This window comes from Lemur catta, chromosome 9, assembly GCF_020740605.2.
Source record: "Lemur catta isolate mLemCat1 chromosome 9, mLemCat1.pri, whole genome shotgun sequence".
NCBI lineage: Eukaryota > Metazoa > Chordata > Mammalia > Primates > Lemuridae > Lemur > Lemur catta.
The window spans coordinates 14,439,583-14,457,154 of NC_059136.1; the positions used below are offsets into that span (position 1 = coordinate 14,439,583).

General features: G+C 47.2%; 1 long non-coding RNA gene across 1 annotated transcript; it reads right to left on the minus strand.

The window, feature by feature from the left end:
• Positions 1-266: 266 nt before the first annotated feature.
• On the minus strand, positions 267-16,533 carry LOC123644728. Its single transcript, XR_006737235.1, has 3 exons — positions 16,396-16,533; positions 1,935-2,089; positions 267-461 (listed from the first exon to the last, which is right to left on the minus strand). It is a non-coding gene; the product is annotated as an uncharacterized LOC123644728 (long non-coding RNA).
• Between the last annotated feature and the right edge of the window lie 1,039 nt (positions 16,534-17,572).

Consider the following 17,572-nt stretch of genomic DNA (forward strand, 5'->3'; position numbering starts at 1 on the left):
ACTACTGTGGTGTTAAGTTGTAGGCATTCCAATAATTCCAAGAACCAACATTTTTCAAAAAAGCTAAAGCACATTTTAGCAATGATGCCCATATTTCATGTTTCTAGCTTTTAAATATACCAGTCCCTTCAAATTCCCTACCCTAACTCTATCCAAAGAATTTTCAGATACGTATATTCTTTCTCATGAAGCCCAACGTAGCAAACTTCTACAGCACTTTTTCTCTTACATGCTGTGTGCAAAAAAAATCAATCCCAATACCAGAATGGACCTTACTTTTTATTGGTTGTTCAGGCATTTTCTAAATGACAATGTGATCCTCAAAAATCTCAACATAGACACCTGTTAGTATCTTCATGCTGAGGACCTGGGAATTCACCTCATTTTGTTTCATCACCAACACTAGACCGGGCAAACTCTCCCCATGTTCACACCCTCTGTTCTTCGTAGCCCCGTTTCACCTGGAAAGGAGAACATGAGGGTGAAAGGACAAAAAGCCTGCCATTAAATGAGGCTAATCTTGCTGGTTGCTGACTACGTGACACTAGATAGTCACTTACCCCTTCTGAGTTTCCACCTCCTCATACATGAAATGCAGTAAAAATACCTGTAACTTAGGATCATTGTGCCCACTGAGTGCAGGCAGGGCACCCCAAAAAGCAAAGCACTAAACCCTTCCCTCTGCACAAACAAAATACCAAACACAATGTGCTAACCTTCTCCCTTGCTGCCATTACTGACATGGGATCATTTTTCTGATGAACAAAAATTTTCTTTGGAATTTTCTCCTAATGTGGCAATGAGTGGTCTTTGATAATTCAGGAAACCTTGAAAGATTTTCTGGTGACATCGTCATCTGATATGTCACAATGTGACACCCTTTTGGTGGCTGAGCTGATGCAGCAAACTGATTACTAACTTCTCTTTCATGTGTGCAATTTTGTTAACATTTCCTTTGAAATAATTATGTACTCACAGGAAGTTGTAGGGAAAAAAAAGTGAGTGGGTGCACTTGGGTAGCACGGAACTATATAACAGTGACCTCATACAGAACAGTAGAACAATATCAACACCAGGGAGCTGACTTAGGTACAATACTATTAACTGTACTACAGACCTTATTCAGTTTTCACCTGTGTTTACATACTTTTACTATGTGAGTGTGTGAGTGTGTGTGTGTGCGTGTCAGGTGTGTGTCTAAGAATCTATTCCTAGACCACCACTATCAGGACACAGAACATTCCATTACCACATAGGAATTCCCTAATGCAACCCCCTGATAGTCACACCCCAATACCAAATTTTAAAATTGATTATTCACAATAGATAAAGGTGGAGGCAAACCAAGTGTCCGTTGGCAGATGAATGGATAAGCAAAATGTGGTATAGTCATACAATGAAATACTAATCCTTAAAAAGGAAGGAAATTCTGACATATGCTATTATATAACATGGAGGTACCCAGAGTAGTCAAATTCATAGAGATAGAAAGTAGAATGGTGGTTGCCAGGAGCTGGGAGCTAGGGACAATTGGGGAGCTGTGGATGGTCACAGAGTTTCAATTCTGCAAGATGAAAACTTCTGGAGATGGATGGTGGTGATGGTTGTGCAACAATGTGAATGTGCTTAATGCCACTGAACTGTGCACTTACAGATGGCTACAATGGTCATGTTTAGGTTATTTTATCATAACTAAAAATAAAAATGAATTTGATTGTGATTTTGTGGCCTGCAGACACTCCAGGTGGACTTTGGTGCCATCATGAGGAGGAGAAAGTATGACAGGTGGTTAAATACACAGTTGTTGGAGCCAGGAAGGCCTGGGTTCAAATCCCAGCATGGGACGTTTACTACTCGTTTGGCTTCAGCCAGGCACGTAACCATGCTGTGCCTCCATTTCCCCATCTGAAAACGGCAATAATTATAGAACATACCTCACAGGGCTTTTATGAAGATTAAATAAGGTGATGTTCTTAAAAGGTGCCTCGCCTGTGCTTTGCACTCGATGAGTGAAAGACCTTGGCCTGTAAGGCCACCGCCCTCCTCCTGGGTATCCAGACTTCCCTGCAAGGTGGGGACCTGCGGCATCCTGAAAGGGATTGAGATAAGCCGTCCACGTCAGCCTCTTCCACCGACCGACCTGTGAACCCCGACTTACCCCAAGGGCTCCAACTACTCACCCACCCCACTGTGGTTTTATCACATTTCTACTGATTTGAAGTCAAAACAGTTTTGTGGGGCTTTTTTGTTTCAGTCCTAAATCCCACTTGCCCTGGATTGGTAGCTCCAAAAATGTGAGAGGTCAAAGAAAATATAGGCCAATGAAAATAACATTGCAGGAAGAAATTAATTGCAAAGCCTGTTTAATATGACAGGGGATTCCCCAAAATCCTATTATGCCGTTCCCTGCTTCCCTCCGTCGGGCGCGCCGATTCTGTGCACAAAGGCCAGGGCAGGCTCCCCGGTGCATTGCTGCATTAATTTGACATTTCTGGCTCCAATTAACCTTACATTTCAGCTATTTTCTAAAGATTGTTCTTTTAATTTATGATAAGGTTATTTTTTTTTCCTGTTGGTGTTTCACTGACTTGTGCACAAAGGCCCGCTGTAGAAAATCCAGCCCCGTTTCTCCATGTTTCAAGGTAACACATCATAGTTTAAACTTTTCCTGTTCATAAGCAGAAGAGTTGGGTAGGAGGCAGTTTCCTGCCATGCATGCTAGCATGGGACAGGTTAGGACTCCTGTAGAGCTGGTGGAGTGACCTTACGTTGGCAGAGTGGGCATTGTGAGCCAGCAGCCTGTACGCCAAGGCGAGTGCAAGGAAATGAAAGTGTAAAAAGAATGATGGATTCTGACTCAGTAGATCTGGATTTGAATTCCACCTGCATCTCCTACCAGCTGTGCTACCATAGGCAACTTGGCTGATGGAGCCTCCATGTTCTCATATGCCAAGTGGGGCAGGGCCACCTCCCTCCATGGAGTATTAAGTAAGGGCTCAGTAGGAAAGTGCCCTTCTCAGAAGAGACCTTCAGGAATCTGTTCCCTATTTACCTCTGCTATTGTCACCGACGGTTCCAGAGTAGTGGCTGGGAAACTATGGCCCATGCGCCAAACTGGCCTACTGCCTAGTTTTGTAAATAAAGTTTTATTCAAACACAGCCATGTTCATTCATTTATCATCTGTGGCTGCGTTCTCACCACAACAGTGAAATTAAGATGCTGTAACAGAGACGTTATGGCCCCAAAAACCTAAAATATTTACAGTCTGGCCCTATATAGACAAAATTTTCCAACCTCTGTTCTAGAGGAAGGAAAGAGAGCAGAAAGGCCACAGTCTTGGCACCATGGTGCTGCTCCTTTGCCCCTGTGGTCGAGCTTGGGTGGTGGCTGAACCCTAGAAGGTTGGAGGACTGGGGAAGGCGCCTGTGTGTTTCTGCCATCCCTGCTGCCCTGCAGCCCCAGAGCAAGCCTTCAGCTGGTACCATGCGTGGCTCGTGTCTCCCACCCAACAGAGGACATCGGGATATATAATTTTTAGTTTCAATAATCTACTTTCTGAGCTACCCCTAACTCTAAAAATTCATCGTTCAAGTGGAAGCCCATCATGGGACTAGATCTGACCTCTGCAAATAAGATGCTAATGTCCATAAGACAATTTGAGCACGGGGGCCTCCTCCTGCCTTCCTTCTATAAACTCTCACCTTTTAGCTCCTCCCATGGGAAAGGCACTGCTCCATGTAGGACAGATGGGCGGGGGGGCAACAAAAATGAACCAGACGTGAACCCTTTTCTCCTCAATTGATACCTACAGTCTGGTTGGAAGGCACACTTATAAACTAAGACTTGTGGAACAAAGTGCCACACAGGTGTCAAACGAGACTCACTGCGCCATGCGGAGGCCTGGGAGCTGGTTAGAAATGAGAAGCACAGGCCTTGCAGCCCTGCTGCTCATAATCCACACTTTACCAGGAGGCTGAGGGACTGACGAGCAAGCACGGCAGCTGGTTCCTCCGGGGCAGACGCCCAGCTGGAGTTGGAGGTGCAAGAGGTTTATCAAGGGGAGAAGGAACAGGAGCAGGAAGGGGGCCTTCAACTTAGGATGCAGATCAGACATGTGGGAAAGAAGAGGGAAAGGAAGGAGAATTGAGAAGGAACAGCCTCACCTTGGGAGGCAACCCTGAGAAAGTCACAGCCAGTCCAGCAGAGGGTTCAAATGAACTTGAGCGCGTTGTGATCATGTCAGTGAGGGAACCTGCACTTCTTCATCACTGTGCTGCCCTTTCTTCCTTTAGTCCCGAATTCTTCAACTGTCCCTTCTATTCTTTTGTTTTATAAGCCTCAAAACTTATGTGTATAAATACATATTTTTTAAATTCAAATAAATCCGTTTTTAGTGATTGGATGTGAGTAATCATTTCTCAGAAGATTACCCTTGTCATAAACATTTAGACCACTTTTATACCAGACCAACACTTCAATGAAACTGTTCTTTGGCTGAAATGTTTGGGATCGTTTCAAAGTGTGTACTGTAATGGCAGAGAGACACAGGCATCCTGTCAACGCTCTGAGTTCCCTGTTAGTTAAGAAAAACTTTCTCAGCACTCGGTGCCCACAAAAGGAATTAAAAAGAGGGTTTTTTTTTTCACACTTCAGGCATCAGATGTTGGGTCTTAAAATACCCTGCATGGTGTGAACTTAGCTTTCAACATCAAATGCAGCTTTTCCAAGTTTGAAACCAAGTGGCGGAGAAATAAAGATGTTGGGCAGCAAAATGCACATGTGCAGAGCATCATGTTGCTAAATCAACATATGTGTGGGCAAGTGTGGCCGTTCACATCCAAACAGACAGCTGGAGGTCCTTCCCAGATTCCCAGCCCCCACCCCCAGTGGGTGTGCGTGCACACACACACACACACACACACACACACAAACGCACACAGTATATCAGTTACGAGACACACCAGCTGAAGCACTGTGTGTCTTTTGCATTAATGTCTGGTTCCATCCATATGTGTATTTGACGTGTGCATAAGGTAGAGGATGCTGTGGAAATCCCTAATGAATCAAAGTTATTGTTCTTCCTCCTCTTTCAAAAAGAAATAGCCCTGCACACCTTAGATGTCACTAGGATTTTGTAACATTCTGATTTGTTACATTTGAGCAACCAAGAATGGCTTCAATAAAAAGTTTTACCTGAGCCTCTGCAGGATCTGGGCCTTGTTGGCTGCCTGGGGGCATACCAGTGCATGACACGGCTAGTGATGTGTGTCCCTGGCTCCCACACTAGCTCCACGTTTCCAAGTTTAGCCCTTGTGAAGGGGCCTGTCCTCATGGCTGTTCTGATTTTGTTTGCTGAATGCTAAACTTCAAAGAAGGCAGATAGGCAATGCAGCAAAAAGAAACCAGATTTCACATCGTAAAATCCAGCGCCAGTCCTAGCTCTTCCCCTGGCTCCCTCTGTGTCCTGAGTGAGCCTCAATGTCAACATCTGGAAAATGGGTCCATGCCACTTCCTGGAGTGGCCCGAGTAAGGATTCAGGCCGTGTAAGTGAATGGACTTCATCACCCGTGCAAGGGCGTGCAAATTAAGGTATCCATCCTTACAGCAGCTGTTACAGAGTACATAACTGTCACCAAGGAAAGGGCAGAGCAGAGCCTGCCCAGATTTGAGAAAGCTCAGTGCTATGGTTTGAATATTTGTCCCCTCCAAAACACATATCGAAATTTAATCCCCAAGGTGGCAGTATTGAGAGGTGGGGCCTTTAAGAGGTGATTGGGTCCTGAGGGCTCTGCCCTCATGAATGGATTAATCCATTCGTAGATTAATGGGTTCATGGATTAATGGCTTATCATCGGAGTGGGACTGGTGGCTTTCTAAGAAGAGGAAGAGACACCTGAGCTAGCATGTTCGCACTGTCAGCCCCTCACCACGTGATGCCCTGTGCCACCCTGGGACTCTGCAGAGGGTCCCCGCCAGCAAGAAGGCTCTCACCAGACACGGCCCCTCAACCTTGGACTTAGTGTTCATAACTGTAAGAAATAAATTCCTTTTCTTTAAAAATTACCCAGTTTCAGGTATTCTTTTATAAGCAATCGACAACAGACTAAGACACTCCAAAAATCACGTACTTCTCTGGATCTTTCCTTGAGTCCCCTTCCAAAGTGCTTCTTCCCGAGGAAAAACGATTTTAACCTTGAATAAAGTAGGGCAAGGCCTTTTCAACTTCAGTACTTCCTTCCAACCCTACCGGGCATCCGCAAAGCTCAGCCTTTGGAGAAGTCAGGCTCCATTTTTGTTATTTTTAAGCCTGATCAAATTCATTATTTTAAAACGTTTAATCATAATTTTATAGTAGCTACAGTTATTGAGAGCTCACTATAATGTCAAAAAGCACTGAGTGCTTTGCTATGTCCTTTAACCCTCATAACAATCCCTATTTTATAGATGAGGAAGATCAAAGCACAGGGGATGAGATTACTTGCTGTAGGTCACAGAGCTGATAAGGGGCTATGCTAAGATTCAAATTGAGGACTGTGACATGTCCCTGCGTGTCCCTTAATGACTGAGCTCAACAGCCTTCCAAGGGATTCCTCAGAGCACTCGCTCTTTGGTACTGATTCTTTGTGTGTCTTAAACCCACAGGAACATTTCAGAGAGCACTTGAAGCAAACGCCAGGACAGTCAAGGTAGAACCAACGACAGAAAAGGCCATGATTACATTGGTACCTCATTTCCAGGAAGACCACTCCTGACTCCCAAGGGGATGCCGGTTGTCCCAGATTAATTATTAATAGCTTCCTCTTTCACTCTTGGAAGTGGTCAGCCTGGGACAATAAACTATGTGGTCATCCTAGGCTTGAAACTTCTGCAAGGATAAATAGACACAAAGTGGGTAATAAAAGGAATTCCCACAGACAACCCTGTGGAAACTGACTGCTGTTTCTCTGCAAAAACCCTTGGCAGATTTTATCTCATGCTTTAAGATTCTTAAGTGCCAAGTCCTTAAACCTCCACTGAATTACAAATTGGAATATTTCTCTGTTAGTTCAAACACCTGACATGTTAGTAAGCAATACCACTCTTACAATTCCAAAGGTTCTGAGAAGTAGAGAATCATTCAAAAATTCTGTTTTAAAACCCTGTCACTTGCTGTTTTAAATACGAGTATTTGTGTGTTGTTCTGTTTTGTTTTGTTTTGTTTAAGTTACATTCTGACTTCAGTTTACCTATTTCTTTCTAATTTGTTCTGTGAGTACAGCCAATAAATAAAGAAGACAATTATTTAAATCTTACCCCAATTGCATAGTTCATTTTAACTACGTTTACACTAAAACTGATTAATGTGTATATTTAATGGAGTTAATAAAGAGTTCCATTTTATAGAGTTATTTCCAGTTACCTCTGCGCACTATAGCTAGTTGATAAGGAAAGTTGAACATAAAAATGTAATTCCCTAAATCTTACCTATTGAAATGTGGTATTTGGGTTAATAATAATTAAGCCATATTGACTCATCAGTGTGAGGAAGATTTCTCTCTATGTTTAAAGGCATAATTTTGTGGGAAGCCCTGCTGTTAGTGTCTGGAGAACCATGCCTACGGGAAGCGGTCACAGTATCAATCCTATTGTTGTGACGTACCAGGGAGAAAATGAAGAACTTTCTGGGTGTGAACCTCATAATATAAAATTGCTGGAGTCCAGAAACGTGGCACAGGCTCCTCCAAGGTGTGGCCCTGCACGGCTCCTTCACCGGAATGTCCTCTTGTCTAAGCTGGGGAAATTGCAGACAGACGAAACTGTTGGTGAAAGAGTTCCAACTTAATCAACCTTAAACAAACCATCGATTTTCCAGGAACAAGGATTTTTTTGACGCTGCCTTTTACATAATGAAATTACCCACATTTCAGATTCTTTTCTCAGAGCCCCAGAGCTGGAACATGAGTTTCCTGCAAAATTGGGACCTCTAACCCCTTCAACACTGCAGTGTATCCCAGGTTGGGCTACTGATTATCTCCTTTTTATTTGAGCTAGCTTCACTCTAAGGACAAAACATCCAGGCCTTGAGCACTTGACCCTTCTGGAAATATTTAACATCTGAATTAAACCGACAGGCTTGGCCAGAAGTGCTCCTCGTATTTTAAGTCTGAGGCTATTTTCCCCCAGCGTTTAATCACTAAAACATAAGTAGATAAAGACAGCTCTGATGAATTGTGTTCCCTGAACTAAATGCCATCAAGGAAATGCCTTATTTTCCCTTTTTCACAGCAAGTGTTATAACGTGTTCTACACCCTTTGTGTCCCCACCGGATTCAATTATTCTGGAAACAAACAATATTGTTCAAAATGAAGATCTGGGGCTATTAGTGTGATCCAACAGCTGTACGCGGGCTGAACCCTGAAGCAATGAGGCGGAGATTCGGGTGGAGGCGAGGAAGGCTGCTCTGATGGAGGATCAGAGATAATAAAATTATACAGCCACCTTTGTTTACTGCCCTTTCGGGATTAATGCCAAAAGGCCCATTCTACGACAATTGGCTGCAAAGAGGAATAATGGAGCTCACTGGCCATTTCCAGAAGGCATGTCTAGACCACCTTTTTCCTAGTGAATCAGTCAACAGTACTTATTAAGCACCTCCATCATATAAAACATGCTCAGCGTGCTGTAGGCACATAGAGAAGAAAGAAAACATGGTGCCTTTCTTGAAAGCGATACGTATTCTTCTCACTGAGCTGAGTACTTATTTCATGCAACGTAACAGGCTGGATGTAAAGAAAACTAAAATCTCGCCCTAAGCTCCAGGAGGCGTGTTCTGGAGTGCCTGCCCCACTCCCGTCCTGCCTGTGGCTCTGACGCCGTGTTTGGGCTGGGTGGCTTTGGCCATAGCTGGACTCAGTAGGGCAAACCCTACATCCCAGGTGTGAAAGTAACCCTTCTGAAGTCTGGCACAAACCAGCGGTGGTCTTTCTTGAGAAGCTGAACCGCCTGACGCAGAGTAGGCAGAGGTGTGGTCAACACAGCAGCCATCAGGCTTGCAGAGGAGGCCGGACAGCAGGAGATGACACAGAGACCAGCAAGATCCTGTGCAGCCTGCACGACCAGAGCTGTGTGTGACCTTGAGGCCCCTGAGAAACAGGACAAGGCCTCAGAGGCTGACCTTGAGGATTTAGTTTGTGAGGTTCTCCCTCAAAGTGGGGCTTTGAACAGAGACTTGGGAGAGCTGGGCAAGGACCCCTGCACTGTGGGGTGCAGTGGCCTGTGTCTGGCTCATGCCTGAGAAACCTATAGGAGAGAGCCTGGAGCCAAGGCACAGGGTCAGGGACCCAGAGAGGCAGCCACAGGCTGGAGCTTGTCTTGGGAACACTTTTCAAGAGGTCATACCACCCAGAGGTCTGTGTGCGGTGAACATCACCCCTTCATGAGGGCCCTAGTCCCTGAAGGACCAGCAGACACCGAAAGCAACACCCAGAACTCCCGAGGTCCAACCTGCAGCACACAAGTCACATCCCTCAGGTGGAGTCTTTAGAAACTTTCCAGCTGCATCCATGGGCCAACCGTGGGCTTCATCATCAGTAAGAGGGAAGATCCCACCACTCACTGACATGGTCAACCTGGCAAAAGAGTCAGAATGTGGGAGATCATCTGGATTTGTATAGATGACAGGGCCTTTCCTGATGAAGGAACACTGACTTACTTAGCAAACATGGAATCTATCAGGGACCCTGAGTTATCCAAATCCCTCTAACCACCCCAGCCTGCAAGGGTCTCTGACTGGGAGATCTAGAGGGCATGTGGGTGATGATGCATCTTACGTCTGTTTGATGTTTCACAATGGGCAAAATGTGTTCATGCACCTCCTTTTCTGGGATCCTTAACACAGCTCTGAAAAAATGTTGGATTCATTATTCCCACTTAGAAATTAGACAATGAGGTTGGGTGGTTAATAAAGGAGAGCAAGTGAGGACACCAGCCCACGGCCCCTGGCACCCAGCCCAGTGTTCCCTCCCTGACGACAGAACCTCTTTGGAGGGGAAGCCCAGTGAGTGCTCAAACCCTGAGGCACCCAGACCCAGTCACAGCAGAGACAATTGCTGATCAGGGCCTGGTAACCCCTATAAAAGAGTTCGGGGGATAAAGATGATGGCATCAGTAGGGAGGGGGCTGGGATTTAACAGTGGAGAACATTATGAACCACTTCCCAGGAGGTCAGCAGAAGGCACACAAGTGACAAAAGAGAACACCTCATTCTTCACGTCACTGCAACCCTCTACGCAGGGGAAATGTCTAGAGGCAAACCAGAGTTCTTCCACCAAGATGAGCTCCCCAAATAGAGCTGGAAGGATACATTTGTGATAACAAGAATTGCTGTGATACACAGAATGGTAACATGATCCGTGTTTCCCTCTCCCTGGTATACACACACTTTCTCCCAGATATTCGAGCCAACACTACCCTAGGTGCTGCCATGAAGGGATTTTTACAGATGTAATTAAGATCCCAAATTAGTTGGCCTTAGAAAAGGGAGATTCTCCTGAGTGAGCCCGACCTAATGAGCTGAGCCCTTAGCAGGGACTGGACTATTTTCAGCAAAAGAGACTCAAAGCATGAGAGGGACTCCATGAGGGGGGATTCTCCATGGCTGGTTTGAAGATGCAGGGATGGGTGTCAAGGGACGTGGGTGACCTCTAGGAGCTGAGAGCAGTCCCAGCAAAAACACAAGGACCAAGCATGGAACTGATTCTTCCCCGGGTGCCGGGGCAGGGCCTAGCTGACTCCCTCAGCAGAGATCCCAGTCATGCCTTAACCAGACTTCTGACTTGCTGATAAATGGGTCATTTGAAGCCACTAAATATGTGGCAATTTGTCACACAGTGGTAGAAAATGAGTGCAATTGCTAGCTCTCAGTGCCCTCTCTCTGCCAGGCAGTTACAAGTTGAGCTAATTCAATTAATCCTACAGCCCTACAAAGTGCATGCTCTTACCATCCCCGTGTTACCGGTGAGGACACCAAGACACGGAGCACGGAGCCAGTTCTTATGCACAACTTCTAACATTTCGTCAGCATGGAAATCCCAGGAGGCTGCCGGCCACCCTCCACAGGGCCCTGGACCACTGAGGGGTGCCTGCAGCCCCCCTGCCATCAGCACTCCAGGCTGACCTCCTGTGCGGCTGGCAGGGAGGCAGCGTGATGGGGCCTATGTTAGTCTGCTAGGGCGGCTGTAGCACAGTACCACAGACAAGAGAACTTCATTTTCTCACAGTCCTGGAGGCCAGAAGTCCCCAAACCAGTGTCAGCGGGGTTGGTTTCTTCAGGGGCCTTTCTCCTTGGCTTGCAGATGGCCTTCATCTCCCTGTGTCCTGTGTCTCCAAATGATCTTCCCTCTGTGCACATCTGTGTCCAAATTTCCTCTTCTTATAAGGACACTGGTCATATTGGATTAGGGCCCACCTTTCTGACCACATTTAACCTCAACTGGGACCCTATCTCCAAATACAGTCACAGTTTGCGATACTGGGCAGGTGTTAGGATTTGAGCATGTGAATTTTAGGGGCACACCATTCAGCCCCTAACAGGCACCAAGTCTAAAGTCAAAGGTTTGAACGAACTTGCCAGAGCCCAGGAGAAAGGCCACCTCAGGGTTCCCACCAGGAATCGATCAGCTGAGACCCAGCAGAGCCGCACGTTGCCGTTCCTATCACTGCTGTCTCCCACCTGCACCCAAGACCCTCAGCATTGGGCCATCATTCCCTGTCCCTTCTAAGACATGCATGCCCCCGCAGAGCACCAGGTACCACACTGCAATCAGCTGGTCCTGTTGGAATTTCAAAGGAGAGCAATATTTAGCAGTTCAAGCAGGGCCAAGGGCTGACATTAAGCAAATTTCAAGGGTTATTTGAAGTTAATTGAGTTTAATCATATAATGATTTTATAATTAATCATAGTGTTCTTGTTTCTACTTGGGTGGACCCCAAGCTCTAAAGGAAAGGACGGAATCGGGCAGGAAAAGGGCCCGGGCAGCAGCAGGAGGTGGAGGCAGGGCCGGGGAGGAGATCATGGTGTGCACCTGAGCCCACGGGGTGAACTAGCGCATCAGGCTTCAAACTGCACCAGCTGTGAGCTGGGATCCAGCCAGGGCTCCCGCTCTGTCTGCTGGAGCTTTCTCCTTTTTTGCCCTCCTTACCTGGGGATATGTCCCATCTGAGTTGAGATGGAGCTCCATCACCAGGGGCTAGCGTGAGGAAATGTCTAAGGTGACCAGACTCATCATAAACTCCGCAAATGCTGCTTCAGATCCAACCATGAGATTAGTGGGGCTATTAGGTCAAAACATGCACTTAACCTGTTGGATCAATAGCTTTGAAATCCTGGGCAATTATTAGTGATATCTGTTTGCCAGGATTCAATCCCTGCAGATCTCTAAGATGGGCACTGTGAACGCCCCATGGTTCTCACCCAACCAGACTCTGGGCTGAAATTTGCTTCCAATGACACAACATTTAGCTGCTTGGGACCTCATTGCACCCCTGAATGATGGAATTAGGAATGGCCACAGGGAGTCCTGTGAAAGCTTTGCAAGGCTGGGCTTCTCAGAAAAAGCCCAAGTCTTGGGGTGGGGGGTGGGGAGCAAGACTGGCCAGGTGGACAACATCCAATGTGTCACTGTGTGTGTGGGTTCCAAAACACCAGGTAATATTTTCTCTGAACTTCATGACCACACACTGGGAGAGCTGTGGAGAAGGAAACTATCATTTATTGAGCATTTACTATGGTTCAACCACTGTGCTGTCTCTCCTTTCTTTCCCACGGCCAACCTCTGGGATCACAAATGAACAGAGGCGTGGAGAGCAGTCACCTGCGTGAGGTCCCACGTTCAGTTCCAGACTGTGTGACTCCAGCACCTGGTACCAATCCACCACCCCATCCCCACCAGAGCATATAAACAAGGGCTGGTGGGAAACCTGGGTGGATTCGTGCAGAAACACCCCCGCCACTGGGCGGACCCCTGCACCGCCATCCACCTGAGACGTCCACTCACTGTCCTCCCCAAGGGAAGTCGGGGATTCCAGCTCGCAGAGGAAGTGGGAGGATCTCATCAGAGACAGACACGCTAATGCACTAAAGCTTTTCTTTGCCTTCCAAGCCCTTTCCTCACAAAGAGGTCAAGTCTACCACGTGAATAGGATTCCAGGGAAATGATTCAGTGAGACAAAGACATAGAAAACTCTGAGCATGGACCCCAACCTCTTATTTAATTATTTGATTATGGAAACACTAAAAATGCACCATGCAACCCAAGTGCCCACCTATGGATGATTCGATAAGCCATGTGTGGTCTACACATATACTAGGACTATTATTCCACCTTAAAAAGAAAGGAAATCCTGACACATGCTACAACATGGTGAATCTTGAAGACATTAGGCAGATGAAATAAGCCAGTCACCAAAGGACAAAGACTGCCTGATTCCATTTACATAAGGTAGCTAGATTACTCCAATTCACAGACAAAAAGTAGAATGTGGTTGCCAGGGGCTGAGGGGAGGAGGAAATGGGGAGTTATTGTTTGATGAGCACAGAGTTTCAGTTTTACAAGATAAAAAGAGTTCTGAAGATGGACGGTGGCGACGGTTGCACAACAATGTGAATACATTTAATACCACTGAACTGTACGCTTATAATAGTAAGATGATCAATTTTATGCTATGTATATTTTACCATGCTAAAATAAATTGGGGGGCAAGGCACAGTGTGCGTCAGGCCTGCACTGCTTCCCAGGGCTCCTGGGTGATCCCTCAAGGCCAAGCATCCCCAACAGAACCTCTATTTCTAGAACAAGCAGGGTAAGGCTGTGGGGCTGAGGCCAGTGGGCAGATCCCAGCCTGTCTGAGCCCCTTCCTCATCCTGCAGAAGTTTGTCCCCAGTGAATGCTGAGCCTCTGACTCAGGCTTCACCGCGACAGCTTGTCTTGTACAAGTCCAAAGTCACAGTCAGGGGCAGATCCTCAGCGAGTGGTACCACGGCCATGGGGCCTGCCCTCGGCTGTCCCCGGCTGGCACCATCTCCCCTCCCCCAGGCTCCTGTTGCTGCTGGTCATTGAGCCTCCCCCTTCCCTTCACAGGGAACCCCAAGTCGGCTGAAAATTGGAATGTGCTTGAGCCTTATTGTAGATGTTGTAGATGGTGCTGTGACTACGCACATGTAGAACATGGTGCAGAATGACATACACTGCCTCTCTTCCTCCCTCACACACACGCTCACACCACAAATCACCACACGGTTTCCAAGGGCCCATCCCACAACACTGAGGCAAAAGGGTATCTGCTGGCCTCCCCCAACCCCAGACTGCAATTGGTGCCCTCAGTCCCTACTTAACTGAGGGCCCAGTGTGACTATGAAGATGACACAGCTCTATCCTCAAGGGCCACAAAGTCTCCCAAAAGGCCCAGCAGTGAGAGGAAGAGGCAATGCTTGGCAAGGGGCAAGGACAGAGGGAAGCCCCCACTGCTCCTGAGCACACAGGACAGCTTCATCCTGGACACTGGGAAGGGGCAGGACAGGGTTGCTAGAGGTAGCTCTTGACTTGAATCTGGAAGGACAAGGAAATTCAGGTGGACAAGGGGGGAAGAGTGGCCCAGGACAGAGCAACAGCTCCTGGGGAGGAAGGCAGATGAGAAACACCATCCTTCCTGCCCAGACTCTCCCCTTCTCACACTTCTCTCTCCTTAGCTAAGAGTCTTGCTCACTGGAATCCAAAAAGCTTCCATTTCCTTATCCATTAGAAGCAGAAGGGTAGTATCTCTCCTGCTGGGGGATTTGTCAGGAGTCCGCGAGACAGTGTTTGGGGTTGTGAGTCCCCTTCCTTGCAAAATGGCCTTCTGCCGCCATCTCCCACCCCACACACGCCCTCACCCACCTGTAGCTCCTCATTTCTCAGCACATGGTGTTGCCTTTGTTGCTTTTTCAAATCTCCGGGCTTCTGTTGTTTCCCTCTTCAGCCCTAGTCACTTCACACACACTCACACACACACGCTCACACGTACACACATGCACACAGGAATACTATGCACATGCACAGGTGAACATACAAGCACACACTCACACAGTTAATCCCTCAACCAATCTGATTATTTCTTCCAACAAAATCCTGTCATCTTCCCAGCTGCTCCTACCACTGCTGAGGCTTCAAAGCAATAGTCCAAAGACTTTAGCTTAAAAAAAATTTGCTGGAAACATTTGTTAAAAGTCCAGAATTCTGAGCTCCACCCAAGGCAACCATACTTTCTGTGGACCTGGGGCCGGAAGTTTGCAATTGTAAGAGATGACTTTGAGGTAGGTGAGTAGGTGGTCCTGGATCACTCCTGCCTTCCCCCTGAGATGCATTTTCTTCTCTCCCTGCGCTTCTAGGTGTGGATCTCTGCTGGGTACTGGAAGGTGCCAGAGGGTGGTCTCTGACTATCTGAGGTTTTGCTGTTTCTTAAAGAAGAAACCATTTTAAGGCACTGCTGAATGTAATTTCTGACAGTCATGTGCTCATGACAAATCATTAAAGCACGTCGCCTAAGTGGAGCTGGTATTGTTGACTGCTTTTGACCATCTAGCAACCTGCTCACCCGGGGGAGGGGGGGGCATCAAACACCCACACTCCTGTCCCACGGGACATGCCCTCCAAGCCCCTCCAGCAGGAGATAAGGGATTGACCTGACTGGCTTCACTGTGGGCAACACACGGTGTTTCTTTTCAGAACTTCTGTATCTCAAACTCTCTTCTCACACCCAATGGCCCAAATTGTGAATTTTATACTGTTCACCAGAGCCATTTGGCCACATGTCAGGATCGAAGCTTATACCCACCATACCTACCACTGCCCAGTTTGGGCATTTTCAACTACAAGCAACAAACAAACTGGATTCAAACAGGTTGTAAAATGTGGCCATTGGTTACTTCCTATAACAGGGTGTCCAGGGTATTAGTATTGCTTTGCCAACTCAATGGTGTCTTCAAAGATTGTCCACAGTCTTTAATTTCCCTTCACCCTGGTCCCGTAGAGGTCCATGGATGGCTGCCAGCAGCAGCCTTCCATCAAACAGGTAGGCTGTGCATCCAGGTGGGCCAGAAGGTAGAATGTTCTTATACTGCAAGGGCAAGAACCCCACTCACATGAGGACCTTCGGTACTTTTCTGATGGGGCTAAGGTAAGTCCTATGTTCACCCCTCATCTCTGAGGGTCTGCCACACGCTGGCTGCCCAGCCCACTTCTTGCCTCCCACAGCTGTACCAGGGAGGGAGGGAGGGCTAACAAAACCAGGTGCCTTAGAAAGAAAGAAGGGAACTGGACGCTGGGTAGCTGGCACCAAGAGACACGGCAGCTCCTGTGACATGGACTCAACACTAACCTGGAACCAGACCCCCTCGGCTGGTGCTCAGTAAGAAGCTGGCGCATGCTCCATGCAGTGCCTCCCTCCAGAAAGGAAGGATTCATCCCGGAGCTTCATGAGCAGATCCGGGCAAAGCCAGCCTCCCCCATCGCCAGGACTTTCATCGGTCATAGGGGTTTTCAGGAGTTTTTCAACTGCTTTGCTCTAAGCACCTGATTAAACATTAATAAGAGGTCATGGTCATGGTGCGAGGGACCTCCTGACACAATCACTCCCCTCTATGCCCCAGGAACCCTCTTGTCGCAAGGCCCTGTTTTCTCTCTTCCCCACCTCCCCGCTTGCCCCGTGGCTGTCTGAGGGCTGAGAGGGACGCCGACAACCCGCCTTTGGTTCCTCATTGCCTTGGCGTGTAGGAACATTTTCAGGATTTGGGGCATTTGTGGCTCTAGTTTAGAGAGTTTTGCTTCCCCACAAAGCACTTACAACCGAGAAGGAACAGATGGTCATGTGAAGGGATTTCTGCATTCAAGGCCACCTTTCCTGTAGGTTAGTATTATTGATCACCCACGCTTCAGGGCCTGACAGGTAATCAATAGACCCTGTGACCCAGATATGTGACTTGGCCTGTGGGGGCTTTAAAAACAAGAAGTGAACATGGCAACTCTGGTTCACGCTTTTCATACACGAGAATTACATTTTTTTTCCCCAGAGCTGCAAAGCTGTTTCTGCTCAAATTACCCCGGCCATCTTAGGAGCGCATAAGCAGAAGCTTCTTTTCATTTTTTTTTTTCTGCCAGATAGTTCTGCAACCAACCCCAAGCCACTAAGAGCAAGTGACAGGCCAAACTTTGGGAAAAAAAAAAAACAAAAAACTATGCCCCTGAAGAGCTAGGATCCCAGACCACATTCTTTAGGAGGAGCCATTAACCTTCCAGGTAAGAGATGTGGGAAATAATGATCCTGCAGTGGGGACAAGAGAACAGCAAGGGGGTGAGAACCTGCTGGGCAAAGAGGGTGGAATATAGGAGCCATTGATACTGTGACCTCCAGAAACAGAAGGATCATGGCTGGTGATAGTGACATTGACCTTCAGGCTGTGAATTTAGTGGAATGCAGGTAGGAAGGAGTGTGAAAGACTCTCAAAGAGAAATACAAGACAAAAACCTATAAAACTATCATCTCCTCCAGAAAGCCA